At 40.1% G+C, this 24,628-nt stretch overlaps 1 pseudogene; it reads left to right on the forward strand.

Annotated features, from left to right (window-relative positions):
• The first annotated feature begins 814 nt into the window (after positions 1-814).
• The window catches only part of LOC123821494, a 118,646-nt pseudogene continuing 94,832 nt past the window's right edge, over positions 815-24,628 (forward strand).

Below are 24,628 nucleotides of genomic sequence, written 5' to 3' on the forward strand. Positions count from 1 at the left end.
ACCAGGGAAAGAAAGAAAAAGCGAGGGGGCGGGGGCGCTGCGGACTCCGGCGTCCTCCCAGTCCTCCCGTGGGAAGACAGCAGCGCTGCTACTGGCGGAGAGGGGCTACGAGAGGCAAGTGGGGAGGGGGCCCGGTTCTCCGCCGGGTCTGGCGCTGACGGCCCCCGCGAGCTAGCTCCGGAGGCGGCTGCTGCACCACCGAAGGAGACAAGGGAGGCGGGTCCCCGAGGGCGCACGACCCCGGGAAGGGGGATGATGCTCTTCTGCTCATCTCTGTGCGCTCCCAGCTTTCTGAAATACTGCAGGGTTTTTGGAGATAAGCCAGGAAAACCCATTCACGCGCAGAAAACTGGGGAGACCTAGAGGCGGGAGAGGGCAGTGGATTCTTTGGCTACCAGCTGCGGGATTGGTTTGCTAGGGGTGTGCCCAACAGCGGCAACAAAAAGCGCTTTCACTGAATGGCAGAAATCGCTGGAAGGCCTGACAGACCGAGAGGGGCCGACAAAGGTGTTTGACTTGTGAGATAGCCTTCTTAAGAAAGAATCAATCCGAACGGTTGCTGCCTGGCTGCAGTTAGATCAGTGGGGGAAATTCCTGAAACTCCACTTGAATATGTTTTACTTGTGTTTCTTCGGTAATTTGGAATCACAGTTACTCGGAGTTTGCTGCCATAGGAAGTATTCCGTTTGACCCTCCAAACGATCCTTTCACGGGGGTCTGGGCAGTCGAGTCACCTCCATTTTGTGGATGAGGAAGCTGAGGCTCAGAGTTTAAAGTGATTTCTCCGAGGTCAATGTTAAGCAGCCAAGTGAAAATGCAACGTGGTTCCCCGGGTGCAGCCAGTGGCCTCCCCTGTGCGAGGCCTGGAGAAATCCCGTCGGACCCAGCCGACCGGGAAGAGCTGGCCCTCCTGCCCATGTAAGCATTGATGTGTAGAACTGTGACAATGTCTGGAAGATGACTAGTAAACCGTTGGTGCTTAGTTGGGACTTTTTCAGTCTAGCAGGCCTACTAGCTGAGTCCCTGGCTGCCTGTAATGTAGGTGCCAGGAAGACAGAAGAGAGGCCACGTACCATGGTCACGTCCCAGGGAGGTGCTTGCAAAGCAGCAAGACAGCCTTTTCTCCCCAGCCTCCTCAGCCTATGATAATTCCTGAGTCCATCTTCCCTCAGTTATCTGTCTTCCTCTGTCTTGCTCACAAGTAAATTTCTCCGGTTGCGCTTTTTGAGTGAGGGCGGATGCCCTTCCAGCCTTCCTGACATCCTGGGCCTCTCAGCCTCTCAGCCCTACCCTCGTTGCGCCCTCCTTTCATCCGGTGCTGGCGCATATGCGAGTTTCCCTTACTTTCCCCTCAGAGTGAAATGTACAGGTTTAACAGCGCCACTCCCTCGGGACCCCCGCAAGGACAAGTCTTCTGTCCCGACCTCCCCGGGTTACCCACAGCTCATACTTAAACTCCGCAGATTAGTACACCCTAAACACAGAAAACGAGGAATCCACTAGACAGCTTCATGTATTCTGCGCTAGCCAGTGGGCCTGTGAACACAGGTTGGGGCAAAAGAAGGTTTACATTTGTGAATTGGCAGAACCTAGAGTTTATTCTTGCATTGCTATTTATTAATTATTGTATTATTTTCCATATCAACAACTGTAAACCTATTTTTGCCACACCCTGTATAACACAACCTCAGAATAAATGTGTCCTTGTTAGGCCTGGGGTTGGCCCTCAGAAGACATGTCCTCCTTCTTGGGGAAGGAGGAAGGGAATGGAATTTAGTAAAGGCTTTTCTTGATTATTAGAAAGCAGCCCACAAAGATTACCGAAGTCTCGTGCATGCTGCCAGACACGTTGATGTAGTTGAAGAGAAATGCCTTGTGTGTTAGCTGGAGCAAAGCTCGAGTGGTTACTGAATGGCATTAAAAAGCCTCACTAACCTTGTTAGTAGGGAACACTTAGTTATTCCCACTACACCATAAAACCTACTTCCTAATTGCTTCTTCTTCAGCAATCAGGGCTGTTCAGAGATGAGACACTTTCAAACTCAATCAAATTTTGGAATTTGAGATTTAACTGGTGCCCAGAATTCCCAGGTGTCATGCAACACAACACATGACTAGTAATCCACATCATGCGATCACTTCATCTTTTCTATTATCCTTAGTCAGCATTCGAATACAGGTCTTCCTCATTCAGTCATTCCTTGGGGGCATCCTGGTTTTGCAGTCTGGCAGAACTGGGTTTGATTCCCAGCTGGGCTGCTTAGGCAACTTGGGGAAGTCAAGGAGCTTCTCAAAGCCTCAGTTTCTCATCTGGAGAATGGAGAAAATAATACATACTTCATGGGAATCCTGTAAGGACTAAATAGGATGAGTTAGGTATAGTATTTTACAGAAGAGCTGGTATTGTGAGGGCAATCAATAAATGCTTTTTAAATACAAGTAGCATGTCCTCTAAAGATCTTAGGAGATCTTGCAGGATCATCATCGCCTAAGAATATAAAATGAAATCCATTCTAAACAGGACTGACCATGCCTCTAAATAGGGCTCCCACAGGTCAGGAAGGTGTTACTGTGTGTGGTAGAGTTTTTCCAGTTTGAGGTAGGAAAGGGAAGAACGAGTAAATCAATTTACTCCAAAGAAAAGGTGCAGCTTGTCATCACTAAGGGTGATAAGATTCTGAGGGGAATTTATTTCAAACTACTGAAATATGCCATAATGTTTTAGTGAGTGTCTCAAAAATGTGGACCCACAACTTTTATGATCAAATGTCAGTAAAGATATCAAAATACAAAAATTATTAAGACTGTCCATTTGAAGCATATGAGGGTTAAACTGTTTTAAGTGCAAGATTTTATCATCCTTAAAATATTTAGATAATTTACTAGGTGCTGGAATAGAAACAACTCCTTTAAATGGAAGCTTGAAGAAATGTCATTTTTATGAAGCATAATCACTGGGTAGCTCTAGTACGTTCCCCTAGAACAATTTAAACTTGATGTGTGGCTGATAATGAAGGTTGGTGGAAATCACTAGAGTAATTAAAATGATTACCTCACTTTAGAGCTTCTGTACATCCTCTCAGTGTTTATTTTCATTTAATCTCTCTAATTATTTGTGTAACAAATGAGCCTTGCTTCATCTGTACTAATGAAGGCTCCGATTGCTGGCGCCAGCCCCTGCATTTCAGGAGGCAGTAGCTGTTCTCAAATAAACAAAGGTTAAAAAAAATCCCATCTGGGGAATTAACAAAAACATATTGTATAATCACTAAACATTGACATTTTGCCTTGATGAGTAACACGCATCTGCACTTCTGCGGCAGAAAGACCACCACAAGATGAGTGCACTGTATAGAACTGATCCCATCTGACAGTGGAGCCCGGGGTTCTGCTCATGCGACTACACCAACCTTCAGAAGAGCATCTGGGGACATCGTTGATATTCTTAGTCAAGTAAGAAAGAGCAGGGAAAATATCTGTTCACGGTTATGTATTTGTAAATATCTATATGATAATATGGGTATGCAAATCAGGTTGTACACAGAATCAGAACTAAACCATGCACGAGTAATAATGTAATGTGGGGGTATCAATAATCAATACACACATGCATGTGAACCTAAGTACTTTCTGTTAAAATATCAAACACAATTACATGAAAGGGCCATATCAAAGTGAAGAATTCTAACAGCCCCCGATTCCAGGGGTATGTGACAGTCTCAACTGATGGCTGTCAGCAAAATGATACCCAAACCATGATTAAATGGCTTCTTTGGTTTATTTTATTTCCATGCATCTGGATCCTCTACAAATATTACTTTGGCCTAGAATTATTGTAAATTATAGTGCTTCCTTAAAATTTTAGACATTTGCAGTTATTAGGCAGAAAATGTGACATTGGAAGTAATTTGTTTAGTAAAATCCCATTTTCTATAGAATGAGTTGGGATCAAGGTTATTCAGTAAAAAAAGTTTTCTAGTACAGTAAAATTTGGCATTTTATTCTAAAAATTTTATTTAAAATAATTCAACCATGGCTGGTGTGGCTCAGTTGGCTGAGACATCGTGGGTTTGATTCCCAGTCAGGGCACATGCCTAGGTTGTCAGCTTGGTCCCCAGTTGGGGTGCAGATGAGAGGCAACCAGTCAATGTTTCTCTCCCTCTCCAACTCCCTCCATTTCCCTCTCTCCAAAAGCAATAAGCATGTCCTTGGGAGAGGGTAAATTAAATAAGTAAAAAAGTAAAAATAATTCAATTCTGTTTGAATAATAGCTGAGGAGAAACATGCCAGTGTCCCTCCTTTCCCACAAAAATCCAATAAAACACACATAAAGAATGTGAGTGGACGTTATATCTTTTGCTCCACTATCTTTAACAATTGGCATTTACATTAAAATGCTAATTTGTTAGAAATGGAATTTAAGTGTAACACTGCACAACCTACCTACCTTTTGCAATTTTTAGTACGATCAAAGGAGATAATGGAGATCAGCAATTTTCTACCTTTTTCATCTCATGACACACACAAACTAATTACTAGTATTCTGTGGCACACTAAAAAATACATTTTTGGCTACCCTGACAAAAAGAATAGGTATAATTTTGATTCGTTCACACCAGACAGCTACTGTTGTGTTGGCTGTTGTCATTTTAAAATTTGACAATCTAAGGGAAAAGAGGTCAGAGCCCTGATGAAATAGTCAGGCGCTGCATGTTTTAAAAATTCTTGTGGCACGCTGGTTGAAAATTGCTGATGTAGGTGAAAGTATTTTAAACACTGTAACGCATACATGTAAAATAGAGGAGATTGGCCATGAATTGATCATTGCTGAAGCTGGACGAAGCTTACACATTGGGTTCCTTATACTATTGGGCCTATTTTTACATGTTTCCAAATTTCCTTTGAAAAGTTAAAATACACAAACTAGGTTATTACACACTACAGTTAGTTTACCAAAATAATACTGGTGTCACAATCCAGAAGCTGAGTTGGTTGATTGTTCCGTATGTCACTGAGTCAGTCTCTCAGTCCTGCAAATAGGTCAATTCGCCTACACAGTTATTGCCCATTTCAGGAGGCGTCAGTGTAGGTGGAAGTGGGCGGCGTCTAAATTAGCCCTTTTTATAGTAGGAGTAACAGACATGGAATGAGGGGTATTTCAATGGAAACAAAAGAAAAACAAAGTTTAATGATTAGAACAAACTACACACTCAGTTTTTTACTCTGGAGGGCAGTCAGTCAAGCAGATTTTTAGATATTGGGCTTAAAGTGCCTTTAGGTAGTGGAGGGAAGACAGGCAGTGGCAATCCGATTAACTATATTTATTTTTTTCTAGTTTGAATGTCTCCGGTGGGGGCATCAGGTGTCATGGTGAACTTTCCATGTGGCCTGCACAGCGGCAGGCATGAAGGTTGTCCAGATGTGATTTGTTGTGGTGATTGCTTTAACATTTATATCAAGTCACCCAGCCTTGACTTGAGGAGCTTCAGAAAAAGGGCAGTTGTAATTTTTAGTGGTGTCAAGTCAAAAGGGTGAGAAAAAATAGAGGATATTAATTATTGACAAAATACACAGCGTTGCAGGAGCGAGTTTACAAAGAGAAAGAAAGCCCACCATCAGTGAGCATGGCACTTTTTGATGACCCACAAGAGTGTGTTATAGCTTTTACTGAAACACAAAATTTCCCCTCTACTATCATGTCCATTTTTATCGGAGATAGTAACTGAAGCAAGATAAATGTTTGTAAAACAAGTCTCCTCTCATTAAACTTGGCTTGGTTATTTACATAAGTGCAACAAGAATAGTGGTTTATCATATAGACTCTTGTTAAGTTGACTTTGCCACAACTTTTAATAAGGAATCTCAGACTGGACCTTTAAAGGCCTATAAAGGTACATAAGCCAAGTCAGGAATTTGGCACCATACTTTTCCTGCAATACTATATAGATTTGAGTGAATTACTCTCTTTTAGAAGTCCCCAAGTTTCCTGTGTCTGCCAGGAAATGACCTTTGTTATTTACCTATTAGTGGGGAACCCTGTAAGCAAGGCACCAGGCTGGTATTTCAAGGGACTTTATAAAGTCGACTTTAGTTCCTTAAATTTGTCTGGTCATATCTAATTCTATGCATGTTATTCCCAAATATGATGTTCCAGTCAAAACCATGGTAAAATCACCAATGTTTCCAATCTTGTACTGTTGAGAAGAACATGTCCTTACTGAACTTATGCTAACAACTATTATATTGTCATGAATATACAAATATTCAGTAAGAGTTTCCAAATCCTGAAGAGATCAGGTAAGGAGAAAAAATAAATGTTTCAATTTTGTTTACAAATTCTGCATAAGTCACAAAATTCCTATAAGTTACAGATAATTTAAGAGAAAAGAAAAAATAAAATTTTTAATCTGGAAGATAAAATATTTAAAAATAAGTTTAAATTTAAAAAATTTTAAAATGTAAAAATATTAAAAAACGACATTTTTATTGTTTTAACAAAAATTAATTTAAAAATTAATTTACTTAGTCCTATGTAATTATTTCTTGTTTTGCCTGATCTTGGGTTAGCACTTTTATGAATCAATCAGTTTCACTGTTAGCTTTCTGGAAGTTCTTACCTAGTACATTGATATGATTTTAAAGTTATCAGAAACCTATATTCCAGGGTACTTGTACAAGTCCTTTCATGAATGTCTTTGAAGATGCACTTTTATTTGTAGTTGACTGCAAAAATTTTCAGGAAAGCATCAGAGTGAAAAATAATTATCTGTGAATAACAAAACACTCAAAAATAGCCATGGTTAAAGGTCTGGTGAGAGTTCATTATAGTGTAATTGATGAGGCAATTTGGTTATTTCTGTGACATATAACATTTTAAGATAATTATAATTATGGTTGATTATACAGGTCATAAGAACATTGACAAATTTTCCAGGAATTTTATACAATTTTTGAAATACTTAGTAGCATATACTCATACAAATATAAGCTAAAAGGTGAAGCATCATCTTTATTTGGCAATGTTTCCTACATAATTAAACATATCAAATAAGCCTAATTAGTTCAACAGCTCTCTTTTCATAAGGAGAGAGAATAAATCTTCTGAGATTATGTCCTTCAAACCCCTTTTCTTTTCTTTTTTTTACATCCTACTTTCCTTGTAAACTTTGCATACAAAATTGTTTCCCTTCACTCTTATGGTTTCTAGTAGTTTCATTTACATATATTGATCACCAGTCATATACAGTCCTCAAATGGTGTCGTTTAGTTATAATATTTGTGAGATGCCACTGAAACTTAACTCTTGTTTCTATCAGTTAGCCTGTGGTAGAACTGGTTTCATTATACATTGTTTTGCTTAAAATTGCAGAACCTATCAATGATATTAAGTGAGGACTTACTGTACTAGCATACTGTAGCAAATTAGCCAATTTTATGAATATACCATTTTGTAATTTATAGGTACATTTTTTTCATAGTACAAGTTTTTAGTGTGACAAAAGAAGAACATGTTTATTAGCAGACTCAAATAGCTTTTGTTTATAAATTAACTTTAACTTATGTTATTTTTCTTGTAGATGAATCAAGTAAGTATCAGAGAAAAAATCACATAAGCAAAGAACCTAAAAGTTAAAACACATGGTTCTCTCCAGCTTTTTTTTTGTTTACTGCCATGCTTGACATACAATAAGCACTTTAGTTTTTATTGTATGCTTTGTTCTTAGGCTTAATTTATAATTTTATAATTGTAAACATCTAGTTGCTTATGTAACTAGTAAGCTCAGGTAGAAGAATTTGTATTCCTGCACTATATTTAATGTTGACAACTCTGAAGACACGTCTATTTTTATGAAGCCAACAAACTTAAACTTTTATTTACTGAAGATTATCCCAGATCATGTGAACTTGAAAAACATTGGGGTTAGTTTTTATATATTTGACAGTTTTCATGAATTTTTATAGCACTTACCTTTCTTAAGCCAATTAAATAGAGCTCTTTACAAATTAATTTTGGCAATATTATCTGGAGGTAGGAAAAAGATCACATATAGCATGGGGGCAAAAGCAAGTTTACATTTGTGCATATAAAAATAATGCAACAATTAATAAATAATACAAGAATAAACTCTGTTTCATGTACTCACAACTGTAGAGATACTTGTGCCCTGCCCAGTGTACATAAATGCATACACAGACATAAACACACAGACAGATGCAGAGGTTTTATAGTTTTCATGTTAATTCTTATCCATGAGTTACGTATAGATACAGAAACTCAAAACGTACTAACTTATATAAGAGTTGATTCTCATCTTCATCTTATTTTTTCCTTTTAATCTGATGTTCACATAGGTAGCAATAGTGAGTGCATTTGTTTATAATAAGAGATCTTTTAAAGATCCTTTTAGATGTAGAAGTCCAAATTTTCCAAGGCCTATCTATTTCAATGTGACTTCAAACCAATAAGCCTTCTTAGGCTTTAAAAGGCTTAAAACCAATAAGCCTTTTAATGGATTAACTGTGGTCACAAGAAGTGTCCCTAAATACGGTGCAAAAGATGCAGCTGTCCCAAGTTCCAGAGCCACTCCCATAGACAGTCTTTCAAAGCAAGAAAGACTTAGACAATCCCCCTGAGAATGAGGAGCTCTGGCAACCCACGTGTCTGTCCCACCATGCCCTCAGGGTCCCCCGCTCTGACCATTAGCTGCCTGCAGCCACAGACCCAACAGCCCGTGGGCCCTGGCAAGTGGATGGGCCCTGGCAAGTGGAGCACCAAGCCCTGTTCTCAGTGCACAAATGAGACTGAAAGGAAAGCAACAGCTGCCCACGGTGTGGACAGGATCCACAGTCAGTTGGTACCAAGACCAGATTCACAAGGTCACAATCCAAAGAACTAGTTTTTCCAAAAATGTTTTTTCCCCTGCCAACCTGAACTTGGAAAGGAAGGGACAAGGATACATTTTAACCTTCCTCTCTGGACCACTACTACAGAGATCCAGGAAAGCTTCTGCCAGCTTTTGTCAGTTCTCCCAGGTCCCAACCACAGGCTATGGAGAGAGTGGGAGTGGGCGTCCAGGCCTTTTATGATCACATCCTCATTGTCCGGAAACTAGGGGAGGCAGACCGGGAGTCTCTGGCTGGCCCTGAGAATGAAACAGATGTAAAACTGAATAAAAGGAGAAAACCATATAAACTAATACAGGTTTTATGTGACATGGGAACCCTCATAAGGAAATGAAGACCCCAAAGAAGTGGCAAAACCTATGCTTTCATACTAGGATGAACAGAGAAGCATCTTGAGAAATTGACTAAAATATATGAGAGGCTTTAGCCAAAGATGAGAATTATTTTAACAAGGTCTGTTTGTATGGGATTTTCTCAGCTTCGACTCCTCTATGGTGATAAGAATTTTTTTTTCCTGGTACAGGGAAAACATCTTTCACCTGGGAGTTTTATCTCCTGCTTTCAGGAAGAAAAAAGGAGGATCAGAGAGCCCTTCTTATACCTGCTGTTTTTCAAGTGCCTTGAGCTTAACATAATATTTATGATATATAGCATATTTTGGGGTGGCACATTCTGTCACCCTTCAGGCTCCTATGACAAAGTAGCAGACACTGGGTGGCTTAAACAACAAATATTTATTTGTCATAGTTCTGGTGGCTTATACATCCAAGATCAAGGTGCCAGCATATTCAGTATCTGGTGAGATCCCTCTGCTGAACTGCTGACTGTTTCCTTCCCATTGTGTCCTCACCAGGTGGAGCAAGGGCAAGCGCTCTGTGGAGCTCTGGTTATAGGGGCACTAATCCTGTTGTTAAGAGCTCCACTCTCATGACCCAATTACCTCTCCTAAACCTCACCTTCTAATACCATTACACTAGGAGTAAGGGTTTTGTTATATCAATTTTAGGGGGACACAAACATTTAGTCCATTGCACAAGGATAAAGAAGGTTTGGAGCATTTTATTAAATAAGAAAGTATCCTGTGCGAGTCTCAGAAGTAAATCTGGTCCCTGTAGGTAAACACACATTATGTGAGCACCCCACCTCCAAAATATAAAGAACCAACAACAGAACGCTATCAATGTTTTAGGTGCAATTTCTTGTAAATGTGGCAGTCTGCTGACTTAAATTAGTTTTTTTTAATTTAATTAATTTATGAGACTAAACTCACACAAGTACCGTTCACACACTTACTCATTCCTGTTTCTTGAGTACCAGATTAAGTACGACTTGAGCTGGGCATGCATTCAGTGGTCTAAGTAAAATGAACCCCTTAAACAAAGTGGACATGGGGTTTGTTCCCTTATTTCTCTGCCATTAGGAGTTGATAGCTTCAGCCTAAGAATTTGCTCACACAGATTTAGTCAAAATAGGAGCTCATTAAGAAGTTTGGTTCTGAAGCAGGGATAGCATCGGTGCTGCAAAATTGAGCTCATTATTTTCAAGAAAAGCGCTTGGAATTCTATTCAAATAGAATGTAATTAAGCCAACAAAATCATCATTCCCAAACTATGGTCTAATTGCTTAGAGTCACACTTCAACTAATGCCAAACAAAAGCCCTCCAATTCCAAAAACATAGTCCCCAAGCAGCTAGGTGTCAAGGCTGTCACAGCTGAGGCGCTGTCACTTGGTAGTGTCTAAAGCACTTGGTTATTTAGAAACTGGCAGTAATAAAGCACAGAAACTTAATGGTGTGAACACTGTCTCCCAGGCAGGTTACTCCGAGGCTTAGATGGTACCTGAGACACAGGCCAACGCTGTGAAGAGGGTGACAACGTGGCGCCTGGGGAATGACCTGAAAGAATGAGGAGACCTGAGTCCATACCCTAGGTAGCTACTCATTGGTTACCATTCTGAACTTCTGCCTCACTCTTCAAGTGAACATGATGACAATACTTGCCTCTTGTTGTTTCTAAAACTAAGATGCTGTATAAGAACCACCGTGAACCAGGTTCTGTTCAGCACACTAAATGTATTTTTATAACACAACAGTGATGCATAGTGGGTACAGAGAATGAGAAAACTTTCTAAAATAATATAGCCAGTAAGTATAAAAGACTGAATTTGAATCTAATTCTTTTTTTATTCCAAGGCTAATATTCTTTCCACCATAGCTGTTTTCCACAAATGTAAAAGAGTTGAGTGTATAATTGGTAAATGGAGTTACTTCAGCATTTAAAGTCCTTGTCATCAGATGGGTTGGTACATGTAAGACCCCGGGAACAATAACATAGTGAGTATTCAGTAAGCACTGGCTGCTGCTATTGTGATGCAGTGAAATGATGATGCAAGGTGCACTTTTGGCCTCTAAGTACGCAGTGAATCATGACAATTAGAATGGGACTGATTGCACACATATTTAAAAATGAGTAATCAAGTGTCATTGTTATGCAGAAGCACAAACTGGTGATAGAAAGAGGCCTGGGTTTGAGGTCAAAAGATCAGGGTCCCGTTTTGGCCATTCCCATTTTGTTATTCAGAATAATAAGAACTGCGGGGGTGGGGGAAGGTTCATGCTCACTTCACCAGTGTGTGAAATTCTATTTGTAATAGGCACGACACTATAAAAATGCTGGTCAATAAAGGAGGTAATCTCTTTTGGGACCTGAGTATCTATTGATATTCTGTGTTTCCTCTTTGTTGCTGCCAGCAGCAGACCGATGGTGGCTGGAGAGAGAAAGGGGAATTTAACTGATTTGATAGGGAATACAAACTGTGGGTTCAGAGGAATAGTTCTCTACCTCTGACCCCCTTTTAACAAGGGCACTTGAATAAAAGGAGAAAACAGTCTCCAATAAATTGAAAATTTTCATTTAGTGTATTGTTTGTTAACATACCTGAAGATCTTCAAACAGTGCTCACACTTATTAAGTGCAGTGTGTGTTAACTAGTATTACTGCTATTTTTAGAGAAACTGACTAGGAGAGGGGCTATGAACTGAATCCTCTAAATTCATCTATGAAGCCTAATCTCATTGGCATGATGAAGTAATAGGGGTGGAGCCCTCATGCTGGTGACTTAACTGAGGGATGAGAAGCTCAGAGCTCTTTTCATTGTGTGAAGATACAAAAAGAAGCCAGCTGTTTGCACGCCTCACCGCACTGCCACCCTGATCTTGGATTTCCAGCCTCCAGGACTGTGAGAAATAAATTTCTGTGGTTGATAAGCCACCAGTTTATGGTGTTTTTGTTAATGTGACCCAAATAGACTAAGGAAAACAAATAACACAATACCAGCATCCTTCAGGGGTTGCTATGAAGGTCATGGTTGTTCATATATACAGACACACTTTATAAATGATAACAAGGTAATAAAACAGCTTATATTTCTGACACGAGTAATGAAAATATAAACCTTCTTTTAAGTTTTGAACAGTCATGGGCAGATTCTTTGTCAAAACTTTAATGAATAAAATTTGTCTATAACTGTTCAAAACTTTAAAGAAGTTATAGTTTTTATTAGTTGTGTCAGAAATCTAAAATGTTATATATACATACACATACACACCTGTTTTTTTCATACATGTCTATTAAAGTCAATCAAGAGCGTATGTTCATAGGGCAAAATCTGGAATATCCTAAGCGTGGAGCTTCCAACTGTCCCCTCCTCATGGGGTCCTGGACAGCATTATTTTCCTGGCCGTGATCTGTGACAATACACATGGAACACTGCCAACCAGGGAAGCTCACCCAAGCCTTTCCATCCAGAGTCTTTATAGGGGCTCAGTCACGCAAACCTGACTGGTCCCCACAAGGCTGACCTCAATTTCCAGCCCCTTGGGAGGTTGAGCTGAACCACCTGACTGTAAATCCCCACCCTACATCACATTGTTGGTGTGGCTCAAAGCCTCCAGGTAAACCGAAATACTTCCATCACGCAGCATATTCCAAGAGTTTAGAGATGAACTCCCAGGGTCCAAAGGTGAATGCCAGACATCTTCATAGACAAGGTTAAATCCTTCACGCCACAGTTACCAAGACCAAATCTTGGTCATGGTATGCCACCAAAAGCAGTAGTGTTTGGGGTGGCAAGTCACATAGTTAGCATGCCATCCCACCCCGTGCCATCTCATCCCATCCCAATCCCATCCCCATCCCATCCCCATCCCATCCCATCCCATCCCAATCCCATCCCATCTCATCCCATCTCATCCCATCCCATCCCAATCCCATCCCATCCCAATCCCATCCCATCCCAATCCCATCCCATCCCCATCCCATCCCATCCCATCCCCATGCCATCCCAATCCCATCCCATCCCAATTCCATCCCATCCCAATCCCATCCCAAAACCATCCCATCCCAATCCCATGCCATCCCAGCTTCCCTAAAATGTCAAACCTATCCATATTTAGACTGTGAACTTGACTGTCAACATAGAGTAATTGCACTTTAGGTAACTTCTCAAAGGGCATAATTTTAAACTTTCAATGCGTCAAAAGTATGACAAGAGGAAGGGCAGCCTGGTGGATAGGTTGCCTGTGGAGGCATTACCCGGGCAAGGGTCTCATACGGACATGCTTCTATCACAGTCACATAGTGCTACATTATAAAACATAAGCAAGGGCATAGTCTCTGCTGTCTTGTAGGGAAGAACTGTGTTATTAATGTTGAGGATCTGTGCAACTAGACACTGCCAGCTACTTAGAACAAATAAATACTCTTATGTGCTATATAAAACAGAAAGTGAACTCAACATCTTGTCACTGGAAGTGCTGTTACCACAACCTGCTCATTTGGGAAGATGCATCACAGATTGAGTTCTGCCTAATTAGGACACCAGGGAATTCAACCAATCAGAACTCTACAATGCCCTTGTTACCCCTCCTCCGTCAGCACACACATGCCAGCTCTCAGGATTCAGTAACTAGAGGGTAGCAGTAATCAATTTAGCACAACACAAGCAATATGGGTCAACTAAAAAGGTGAATTGCTTGTGCTAATGATAAATAAGAAAAGGTAAGATTATATACATCCCCAAATATGTATATTTGGGAGACAATGTGATAAGGGTTTATATATCAATACTAATACATTAGTAGGGTTTACAAAAAGACAAAAAAAAGACAAATTTGGAAGACTATAAATATCTCATGTTAGACTCAAAGCCTCATTAACTCAAAACTCTTTTTTAAGTTAAGGACATAATTAGGGTAAAATTTTTAAATAGCAATAAAGAGTAGGAGTTCTCTTTGTTCCACTTTTATCCCACCTCCCCCAACCCCCAGCATCTCCACTCCTCTGTATGAAGCACTGTTAATAGTGCCTTTGAGTTACATCTGATTGTGTGCCTTCTACATACACGTTACAACCTATGTTTGCATCAGGTCAGGCCATCAGAGAGCTGTGAATGTGAACTGCATTTCCATTCTCTTCCTGTATTTGCTTTTGCCAGACTGCCCTTTGCTCTGATGTAATCAGCCTACCCAGAGAGTTATAAGGTGAGACCCAGGAAACCATGACCATGTTTGCTGTACAAGTGTGGTTGAGAACTTGCTCATTATTTCACAGTGTTCTCTCAATGAAGACTTACAAGACAAATTTGCCTCTTAGTCTCTTTGAACTGGGGAGGGTGGAGCTTCTCCAGATTTGTTTTCATCCAAAGGGCTGTTGCAGTTGCAATGGTCACATAATAAATTATGCTAAAGTTAATGGTGTGAAATGATAATTTATTATGCTCATGAATTCTGTGGGCCAGGAATTCCAACAGGACACAATGGGATGTCTGGCCTGCTCCACCGTCTGGGGTGTCACATGAAAGACTCAGGCTGGGGGTTAGAATCTTCTTTAAGTTCATTACTCATATGTCTAATGCTGGCTTTGTCCAAGACCTTAGCCGGTGCTGTTGGCTAGAACCCTTATATATAGCTTCTCTATGTAGCTTGGGATTCCTCATACATGGTGGCTGGATTCCAAGTGTGAGTATCCTGAAAGAGAGAGGGAGAGAGAGAAAGAGAGAGAGAGAGAGAGAGAGAGAGACACTACCTGTAACATCTTTTATGGCCTAAAGATGGACATCACATAGCATTACTTCTGTTGCTTTTCACTTGCTGAGGCAAATACATAGTCACACCCCATATTCAAAGGGAAGGGAAATAGAGTCTACCCATAGCAAGCACGTAGAGAAACACGAGGGACTGGAAATAATGCCATGTCCAGTTTAGGAAAATATAGCTGGTCACAGGACCCTCTGACATATGGTTCACAATATATAGTAACTGCTTAGAAACACTAGAGGCAAATTTGTGGCCACCTCAGGTGAGGGTCCAGGACGTCATGGCACACATTGTGTGCACTCACCCCTGGCTTTGTATTGCTTTCCTCTCCTTATTTTTCTACTGCTTCATCCTCTTCCTCGATTTTACCTCGCAATAGTTTATGTATCTTTCAAAATCACTGCAAGTACTTTTTTTGGGGGGGATACAAATACAAATTAACTATAATGCATCTCCAGGAAAAATTAATTTCAACAGGAAGAACAAGAACATGACATTCAGGAATCAAATCTCAACAGATATGGTCAGATATCCAAATTTTAACCTTAACTTATATTGATTTGGAATGGAAACTTACCAGAATAATTCATCTTTTCAAGTGAATTTTTTGATCCCTATGCTGGAATAGTTTTGGTTCATCAAACTAGAAAAGTATGTTAAATAAGGTGAACTCATTTCATAATTGTTCTGCAGTTTGGAAATACAAATTTCAAATATTTGTGCAATACTTATTTTATCTACTTAAGATGTTTTGTATTGCACCACTTAAAAATAATGTACTTTTCCTGAAAAGGTAGGCTAAGAATTAATTAAGATTCTTTGCATAATTTTTTACAAAGAAGATAATACTATTTAATTTGTCAATGAAGCAATTATGTAGTTTTCCTATCTTTTCCACTAAAGATGAGTAGTGTATCATTCTCCCATGGCATAATTAACATTTTATTTGACACATCTATATTAGGAATTCCTTATCTATGAAAAGTGATGAGTTTTATTAAATATGTCATCTCCTACATCAGATTTGTTATAATGAAATTTCACTTCCTTCATTTTCTTACTCCACTCACTACTTCTGGACTGCAAAAACAATTTATTCTCCTGTATGTAAATTGGTTATTTCATGAAAAGGTAGTCATTATAATTATTAGTGCAAAACTTACCATAACACATTTTGCAATTGCCAATTTAGGCATACCTAGATTAGGAAGCTGTGATGTAGAAGGAATTATTAGTTTAACAACTTTGTGATTGTTTCTCATGGACATTTGCAAGAGTAACTAGAAATTCACAGCAACAGAATGCTGCAAAATAGACAAGTTATTCGGGAACAACTGTCATAGCATAAACAATAAAAAACAGACAAGTTATTGTTCTTAAAAACCATGAAAATTTATATGTGAAACACTGAGTCTTTTGTGGCCTTATCATAAGAATTAGAATTAATTACTTAAGATTTTACTGATCTTTTGGGGTGAGTTTTAAGACAATTGAGTAAGTCTTTTACAAACACAGTTAGGACAGCAATCACGTGACTATGTAATCACCACTATAACATAGCAAGTCACTGTTCTCTTCACACACCTCTCAATTTCCTGCCTTGCTGAGTTTTCTTCTGCCTTGCAGTGTCCTACTCCATTTCCACCTTCTGGTTGGAGGACCTTCTTGTTGGGTCCTACGTAAGGTTCAATGCCTAGATCACACATCAACAATTTCAGGGTCTTTTTCTGCTTCCTCCAGGGCAGACTCTCTCCTTCACTGCATGTGCTGGTGCTAGTGTTCATGAGCATATTCTCGCCTTAGCATTTTATTTGTAATTGGCATTTCCTCGCAGCCTCCTTCTTTTCAGTGAGTTCCCTGTGGGAAGTGCCATGTCCCATGTGGGAAGTGTGCACTTTTGTCTCCACCCCCCACAGCACTGGGCCAGGGCTATGCATGTAGAAGGTGGTCAAACATGTTCACTGGATTACAAACTGAAGTTTGTGTACCCATGAAGTTGACATAAAAATATGTAACCCCAAACTATTATGAGATAATAACTACTACAATCTGTGGGCCACTCTGTCGTGCTGGATCTGTGTGTGTGTCTGTAATAGACAGCACTCAGGTTGCATGTTGAGCCTCCTAACCCTCATATTTGCTCCCTTTGAATGCTCTTGAGGCCCATGCAGTGGCCTTAGAGAACAGATGAGACCACTGTCTAAGCAGTGTTCTTCCTTCTTCAATGACTCCACCCTCTCCTCCCAGCTCTGGCTTGTCTGGCTATACATTTTGCCCCCCACTCCACCCCTTTGCTTTTCAACATTTAGTTTCACAATATTTCAGACTGTCTGCCAGAATCGAATCTGGCACTTTCCTAGGAAGCCCCTTCTGGGGTGGCCACATCAGGGCCCTGCCCAGGCCTCCAGAGCCCCTGACCATTCTTATCAAGGGAAGAAACCTCAATACTTATGATATGCTATGTAATATGAATGAAATGTATTAATTTTGGAAAAATGATACTAATATTTAATACTTATGTTATTCTAAGTAAAAATTAATGAAGCTGATTTCCACACCTGGATCTTATTATTTTTATTTACTTTTTGCTAGAAAAGTTTCTGCTGGTTAGGGTTTTACTCTTAAGCTCTTTTTAAGCTGTTTGAAAAACAAACAAAATACGGTCTACAAGGAGTGATTTTCAGTGACTGTAAGGGTGAATGGTGCCCAGTGGGCAAAGTACGTGTTCATGTGTCTTACCTTTGCACTCGGATTCACTAAGACTGGTGTCTTTGTGGATTGGAACCGATTGGCTTCCATGAGCCCCTTTCTGCACATTGCCCCCATCCCCCAACATGCTCCTGGCATTTTATGATCTATAAAAATCATTGGAAAGTTGTTGGCTGGCCTGTTTCATTTTCTTGTTGCAGTTTCAGAGTCTCAGAGACTGGCTGTCAGCTGGTGCTAACAGGTGTCCACTACCTGGTGCATAAGCACTCTGCTTGGTTTTCTGTGAATTACAGAGCGAATGCATGGCCACTAAAGGCTTAAGGACAAGACTATAGTTTACACTAGCAAATGCAGAGGGCTTTATAGCCCATGTTTTATGCTTATCCTCTCCTGGTTGGTCCCAGCTTAACTTTCCTATTTTTATTATATTTATGTCTCAGTTTTTTTAAAACCTATTTTGAGTTGTTTTGTTTGGTTATCATACTTGAATTTTATAAGCAATCAAATCTTTTCTGGTACATGGCAGGTTAAATATAAACAAATTTCAGAAAACAAAAATATATACATTTTGATATTTGAGATCCATATAAAAATATTTTCAAGAGGGAGTAAACATAAAACTTTGATTAATCCTAATTTGGAAAAGAGAGAATTCTGGGCAAGTGAACCATGTGGTTAAGTTAGAGTTAATCAGAAGATGGTTGCCGTTCAACTGTTGTTAAGAATCTTCCTGAAGTTATCTTGCTTTACTCTAGTGAGTGGAATGCACTGAACATAATTGATTTTTATTAGATAACTAAAGCTTTCACAATGGCCCAGGGATATCTTGGTGAACATCAATTTAGATTGGAACATAATTGGAGACATACAAGGTTTAAGAGATGAGGCTGGATTTGTACTGACCCCAGGACAGATTGTAAATTGATTAAAAAAATAAATCTCTTTTCTCTGTTTTGTTGTCATTCATTTCTTTTTCCCAATACTGACTGATAACAAAATAAATCCCCCTAACCACTCCCTCACAGAGAAACACAAATGTTGAGTTAAAGACTTCTTGTTGAGGTCACCTTGCCTGAGTAATTTAATTAATTATTGTTGACTGAGACCATATTATTTAGAGAATTAGGGATGAGGTTACGACTTTCTAAAGTGGAACAAAAAACTTGGAATGACTCTCGTCTTTCAAAATTCACTAAAATGTGGCTTGGGCATTTTAAGATTAAGCAAATCATTAGTAGAAACAATATATTAAATCTTTTCAAAAGAGGATAAAAAAGGAGTCTTGTTTGCCAATGTACAAGATAATTAGAACCTAGAGAGAATCTTTCATCTCTAATAAAGAAGGAAATTTAGCGGAATCACTGGATGGAGGTATGAAAATCATGCTCCATCTCTCTGGTGGTTGGGCATGCGGCATTTTCAATGACTCCCCACACAGCTACGCACTCACAATAAAATAAGAAAGCTCTCTTTGGGTACTGAGGAGATTTCATAGGATGGGACTGGATCCTGCCCCAGGATACACTTTGTGTTATGTAAAACTTGATTTAACAAACTTGATTGGTTTCTCTGGTGATCTTCAGTACTTCCTGGATTTCAGAAGGCAGGGAATTAGATGTAAGGAGGGAGGAAGAGAGAGCCTCAGAGGCAGAGGCAGAGGCAGAGGCAGAGGCAAGGCAGAGAGGACACTGGACTGAGGTGATATGGATGGAGATAGATGTGTCTGCTGCATTGAGTGTGAGATCTCATGAGTGTGAGCATATGTAGGAGGGTGGCGTTGGGAAGTTTGACTGGGAAGTCGACATATTGAGCAACAGTAACCATGGTGACAGAGAAAAGAGCAGACTCTTCAATTATATAAATATAGTCACCTAGGGAAATTTATGTACATACTTTATGAGCACTTTTTTGGTCAGTCAGGTGCAGGTGCAAGAGATGAGAGAGGAAAGGTTCAGGAAAAAGTTTATTGTATGCACAGGGCCTAGAAGCAAGAGGACTGGCGCATACAGGGCTACGTGGGAAAGACACAGACATGGTCAGGAGGCATATGACAAGGGTTGGGATCACGTAGGCTGCAGCCTTTCCTGGAGTTTCCTTGGGAAAGGCAAAGCAGGACAGGAAAAACATAGGATTGGCTAGTTTGATAACTATGGTGGGCTTCGGGCTATATGGGTGGCCTCTAGCTGTCTGGTCCCTGGTCCTGGGATGATTAAAGCAGAAGAATGTTGCCTCCTGGGGTATGCACGCTCCACAGAGGAAGTGAGGTTCTGGATTACATGGCTTGTCCATCAAAGGCATGCTCCCAGCTGGGCCCTTTATGGTCTCTAAGAATTGGCTAGCCCTGGGAGGGGCAGTCTCTGCCAGCCAGAAAGGTTCAGTAAGATGCTGAAACATCCTAATACACACAAAATTAAAAACATATTATATACTATAGCACTGAAGGCCCTCACTGAGAATCAAAATGTAATATACTGAAATCAAAGTCTGTAATGATAAAATGAGACATCAAGTAAAGGTTAAACAATCATACTCCTGACTCAGAGAAAGGCCGAGTGTTGCTGACAGATCTCTTCCTGAAGTGAGTGTTCCTGCATCTGAGCTTAAGTTTTATCACCTCGGGTACCATCCTCATTCAGCTAAAATTTGTTTATCCGATATAACAGTCCTAAAAATAATAAGTGCATGGGATTTATGTGTTTTCCAAGATAAATGACACAAATGTCACAGAGTTATTATTTTTTCCTACCTTTATCAAAAAGATAGGTGAACCACACTTGAGGTTAAGTGTCTGAAAAGAACGTTTACCACTATGTTGATGTTTAAGGAAGAAAATAGGCGTGAAAAATACGCCTCACCATTCTATAAATTATACAGCTAACTACCTCTGAATATGCTTGTGTTTCTAACAAATCATATCCAACCATGCCAAAAATTTTTTTGTCCACAGCTTCTCTTCAGAAAGCATTACAATGTTTATGTTGTGTAAACATAACATAGCACTAACAAAAACACCAATTGATGCCTGGCACAATTTCATCTTTTATTTTAAACATTTGTCTTGATTTTTAAAATTGAAGTTAACCCTGGAGAATGTTCCTTCTCACTCATTCCCAGGTGTGCCGTGTGAAAGGCCTCCCCGGGCGGGGGTTAATGGCAGACTTGAGCGGACCTGGTGTGTGGTGTGCCTGCAGTCAGAACGCACTCTGTTCCCCAAACGCTCCTGCCTTTGTTCCAGGCCTCTGTTCTGTCTGACAAACACTGCGTGCCCTACTTCTTTCTGTAAAAGCTACTACTCTTCCAAATCTGCTTGATATTTCTCTTTTATATAATGAAACATTGTTAATGGCCAGGCTAAAAAAGGTCCTTCCTTTTTCTTCCTCCATTGGAAAAACCTAGCTGGCAACTCAGAAGGCAGAGAAACAGTGAAGTCAGCAGGGTCTGCTCCTTTTTAGGGTGTGGTTTTTACACGTTGCTTTTTTAAAAGACAAACAGCATTAAGACCACTGAAGACTTGCTCTAGGTTTTCCTGTTAGCTAATTCAGATGAAAGGATATAAATAACATTGTATAAGCTGTACAAGATGAATGGAAACCAAGAAAGTATTGCTGTGAAGAGAAATGAAATTGAGCTATAGATCGACCAAAGTCCCCATAAATATGACATCTCTGAAATATAAGGTACGATTAGAAAGGAACTCAACTCATTGCAAAAATATATAGTGTCAGAACTTATACCCCCAAAATGAATTTTGTCACCTTCAGAATTGTGGCAGTATGATCAAAAGAATACTGGCTTTTAAAACCAAATGAGTGAGGCCACCATTCTGGCTTCACTACAGACTACCAAAGCACCATGCCTGTGCGGGCCTCAGTTTCCTCAATTGTAAAGTGGAGGGGATAATGCCTACTTCTCAGGATTGTGGAGACTAAATAAAAATGCATTAACTGGCACTCTCTGTTGTTCAACAAATATTGGCTCTCTATTCCCCTTTCATATAAGATTGGAATGGCTCAAAATATGAGCAATAGAGTAAGAACCAGACACACAGACACAGCAAGCGAGCAAGAGAGGATGTGTCTCCAGAGGCTGTATCATGTTTATGTCAATTCACCATATTTGAACCCAAGTCACCTACTGAAGCTCACTCCTTTTGAATACCACATTTTACTTTTAAAGGCGGTTTTGAATTTTGGATACTTCCAAAAATACCCAAAGGCAATCCTTGTGAGTATAGTAAATGATTGAACTTGGGTAATTGTTTTTCAGTAACATCTCACATGCGCGTGTACACACACAAGCACACACATTCCTGTCTGTGTGCCGTCGGACCATACTGAGACAGATTTGCGTGTCTTGCATGTTAGTTCTAGAGCCACATCCAAGAAATTTTTGAGCCTGGTCAGCACTGCCCACCCATGATGACCAAGTACAGTGGTCCGGAGCTTAACAGCACAACATAGGGCGACTAAGTTGGCAGTAGCCTCAGGGGAGCCATTTCTTTGTCGGTGAAGTGGAGAGAACACCTTCCTGGCCTGCCTCAGAAGTTTAAGTGGGAGTCACAGGAGGTCATACATGAATTAAATATAAAGCGCTACAAATTTTGTAAATGGGGAATTGGAAAAGACTTTAGAAGTCTAAACTGTCCATTTTAAACACAGAAAGTGAGACCCAGAAAAAAAATCAAGAACACCAGGGGCAAGTGGCAGGAGTTTCCCACATTTGCTAAACTGGTGAATGGTGATGCAGCTTCCCCACATTCTCACTGTTTCAGCGGGACAGGCTGAGGCCCGTGAGAGCTGGTGATGGCGTCTTCCACACTCATGCGCTGAGGTTCTGCGGGGTTGCTGCCATTAAGTTCACTTACAGAAGAATAAAACTGACCTTAGTTAAAAAAAATAAGGCCATGATAATAGAATATTGCTGTGGTTTTCTTACGTTCACTGTCTCCACTTTTTTGTAGGTCTCAACAAATGTTTATCTCTCTAGATTTAATGAGACATAATTGGCAAAGAAAAAAACTGCACATAATTAATGCATGAACTTTGTTAAGTTTGGACACATATATACTATCATGTTACTATCACCCCCATCAAGGTAGTAAATATGTCATCTCAAAAAGTTTCTTTGTGCTCCCCTTTTTGGTGGCATGAGTATATAACAGGAGATCTAGCCTCTTAAGTACACACTACCCATTGCTCTCCAAGCGATACTTGTGCTGCCCTTGGATCCACTTCTTCAGCCCATCCTCGAGGTGTTCCCTTGTGTTTCCATCATGCTGCTTGCACCACATCTCTGCTGGTGGAATGCAGGCATTGTCCTGACCGTCTGTTAACACATTTTCTTACACAGACTTAATGGATTAGGACTACATGGATTTTCTGCTAAATTACTTCTTTAAATTCACCCCAGACCTTTGTTCTGACTGCCCTTTCTCACAGATGCTTCTTCTATATCGCATTTCTTTTCTCTGGCATGGAAATCAGCAAACACGTAAGCTGTGGGCAAAGGTAAAGCATTGCAACAACGAAGCTCACATAAAAGGCAAATTTATGGACACAGCAGCATGTGTTTTTCTGAGTAAATCAAAGGCAGACTCGAGGCTGTCTAGCAAGCCAACCTGATTAACTTTTCCAAATCTTGATATGGTACTAAGTAATTGACAACGTCAGGAAATCAGATGCAAAATTGGGTATATCACTGGCAAGTGGTTAACAAAACAAGTTGCCAGGTGTCTTTCAGAGTTTCCATATTCCTAGAAACAATTGTTTCTGTGACCAAAATTATTTTCACAGACAATAAAATGGTTTTCAGTATCCAGAGGATGTACAAATATCAAGTTGTTAGTAAGAGACATCAGCCAACCTTTACCATATGTAAAGATGGAAGGCCAGTTTTCTATTGTTTTGTACAGTTAGAGCTTCTAAAGTTATCACCCCAAGCTCACTGATTATCCTGGAATTGTATGAGTCTCTGTTTTTTCAATAGTAATAGTGATGTTAAAACTAATAAAAATAATCATAATAGCTGATAAAAGCTAGTATTTATTAGGTGCCCATAAATATAATTTATGATCTTCGGTATTTGGCAAGATTTCTAATCCTCGCCAGTGTGTTCAGTAGGAACTATCATCTCCATTTTAAGACAGAGGCCCAGGGCGGCTGAGTGCCTCACACAGAGGTAGGGCAGGTTCGAGCTCAGGATGGTCACACCCTGCATTCCATACTATTTCCACTCTGCTGTAACCCCGCTTTGTTCTTGTTGAACCTCTGTAGATTTGTGAGGAGACAGTACAGTATACAACATTTTGGGGGCTTTACTTCCAGTATTATTCCAATATAGTCCATAATTAACCTAGCGATACAAAGGCAGTAAATTCTGCTTAGGACAGAGGAAGGAGAAAGAATATGGGATATAGACTCAAATGACCTAGCCCTGTCATTCATCAGCTGTGAAACTGCAGCCAGATCATGCAATTCCACTCAGTTCTCACCATCTTTAAAACTAATGTGTTGGCAAAGTGTTTTGTGATGATTACATGAGGTAATATGAACAAAGGAGTTTTTTCAAATTTTAAAACTCTGTGTAAACATGGGTTATTAGTGTTACCTGAAGACTGTTTAGTGAGTCTGTTTGTCCGAGGAAATCATAAGACCGATCGTATCATTTGGGAGGCCAGGAGGTGTTTCCACCTGAGACCAAATGAAAGGGCTAAACACCCATTGTACCCTCTTGTTCTCACGGGTGCACTGTTGTTGTAACATCGGTAGCGATTTCATCAGTGTCACCTGTGAGGTTCACGGAAAGAAAGGGCATCACACAACGGAGCCCTGCCCGCAGCTGCCCAAATCAATGGTGAGGGCCCTTGCGGGGTGGAGACATGGTGCAGACAGCCGCTGTAGGAGGAGGGACAGACTGGGGCT

This window comes from Phyllostomus hastatus, unplaced genomic scaffold (assembly GCF_019186645.2).
Source record: "Phyllostomus hastatus isolate PE091 unplaced genomic scaffold, TTU_PhHast_1.1 phas_contig_40, whole genome shotgun sequence".
Lineage (NCBI taxonomy): Eukaryota > Metazoa > Chordata > Mammalia > Chiroptera > Phyllostomidae > Phyllostomus > Phyllostomus hastatus.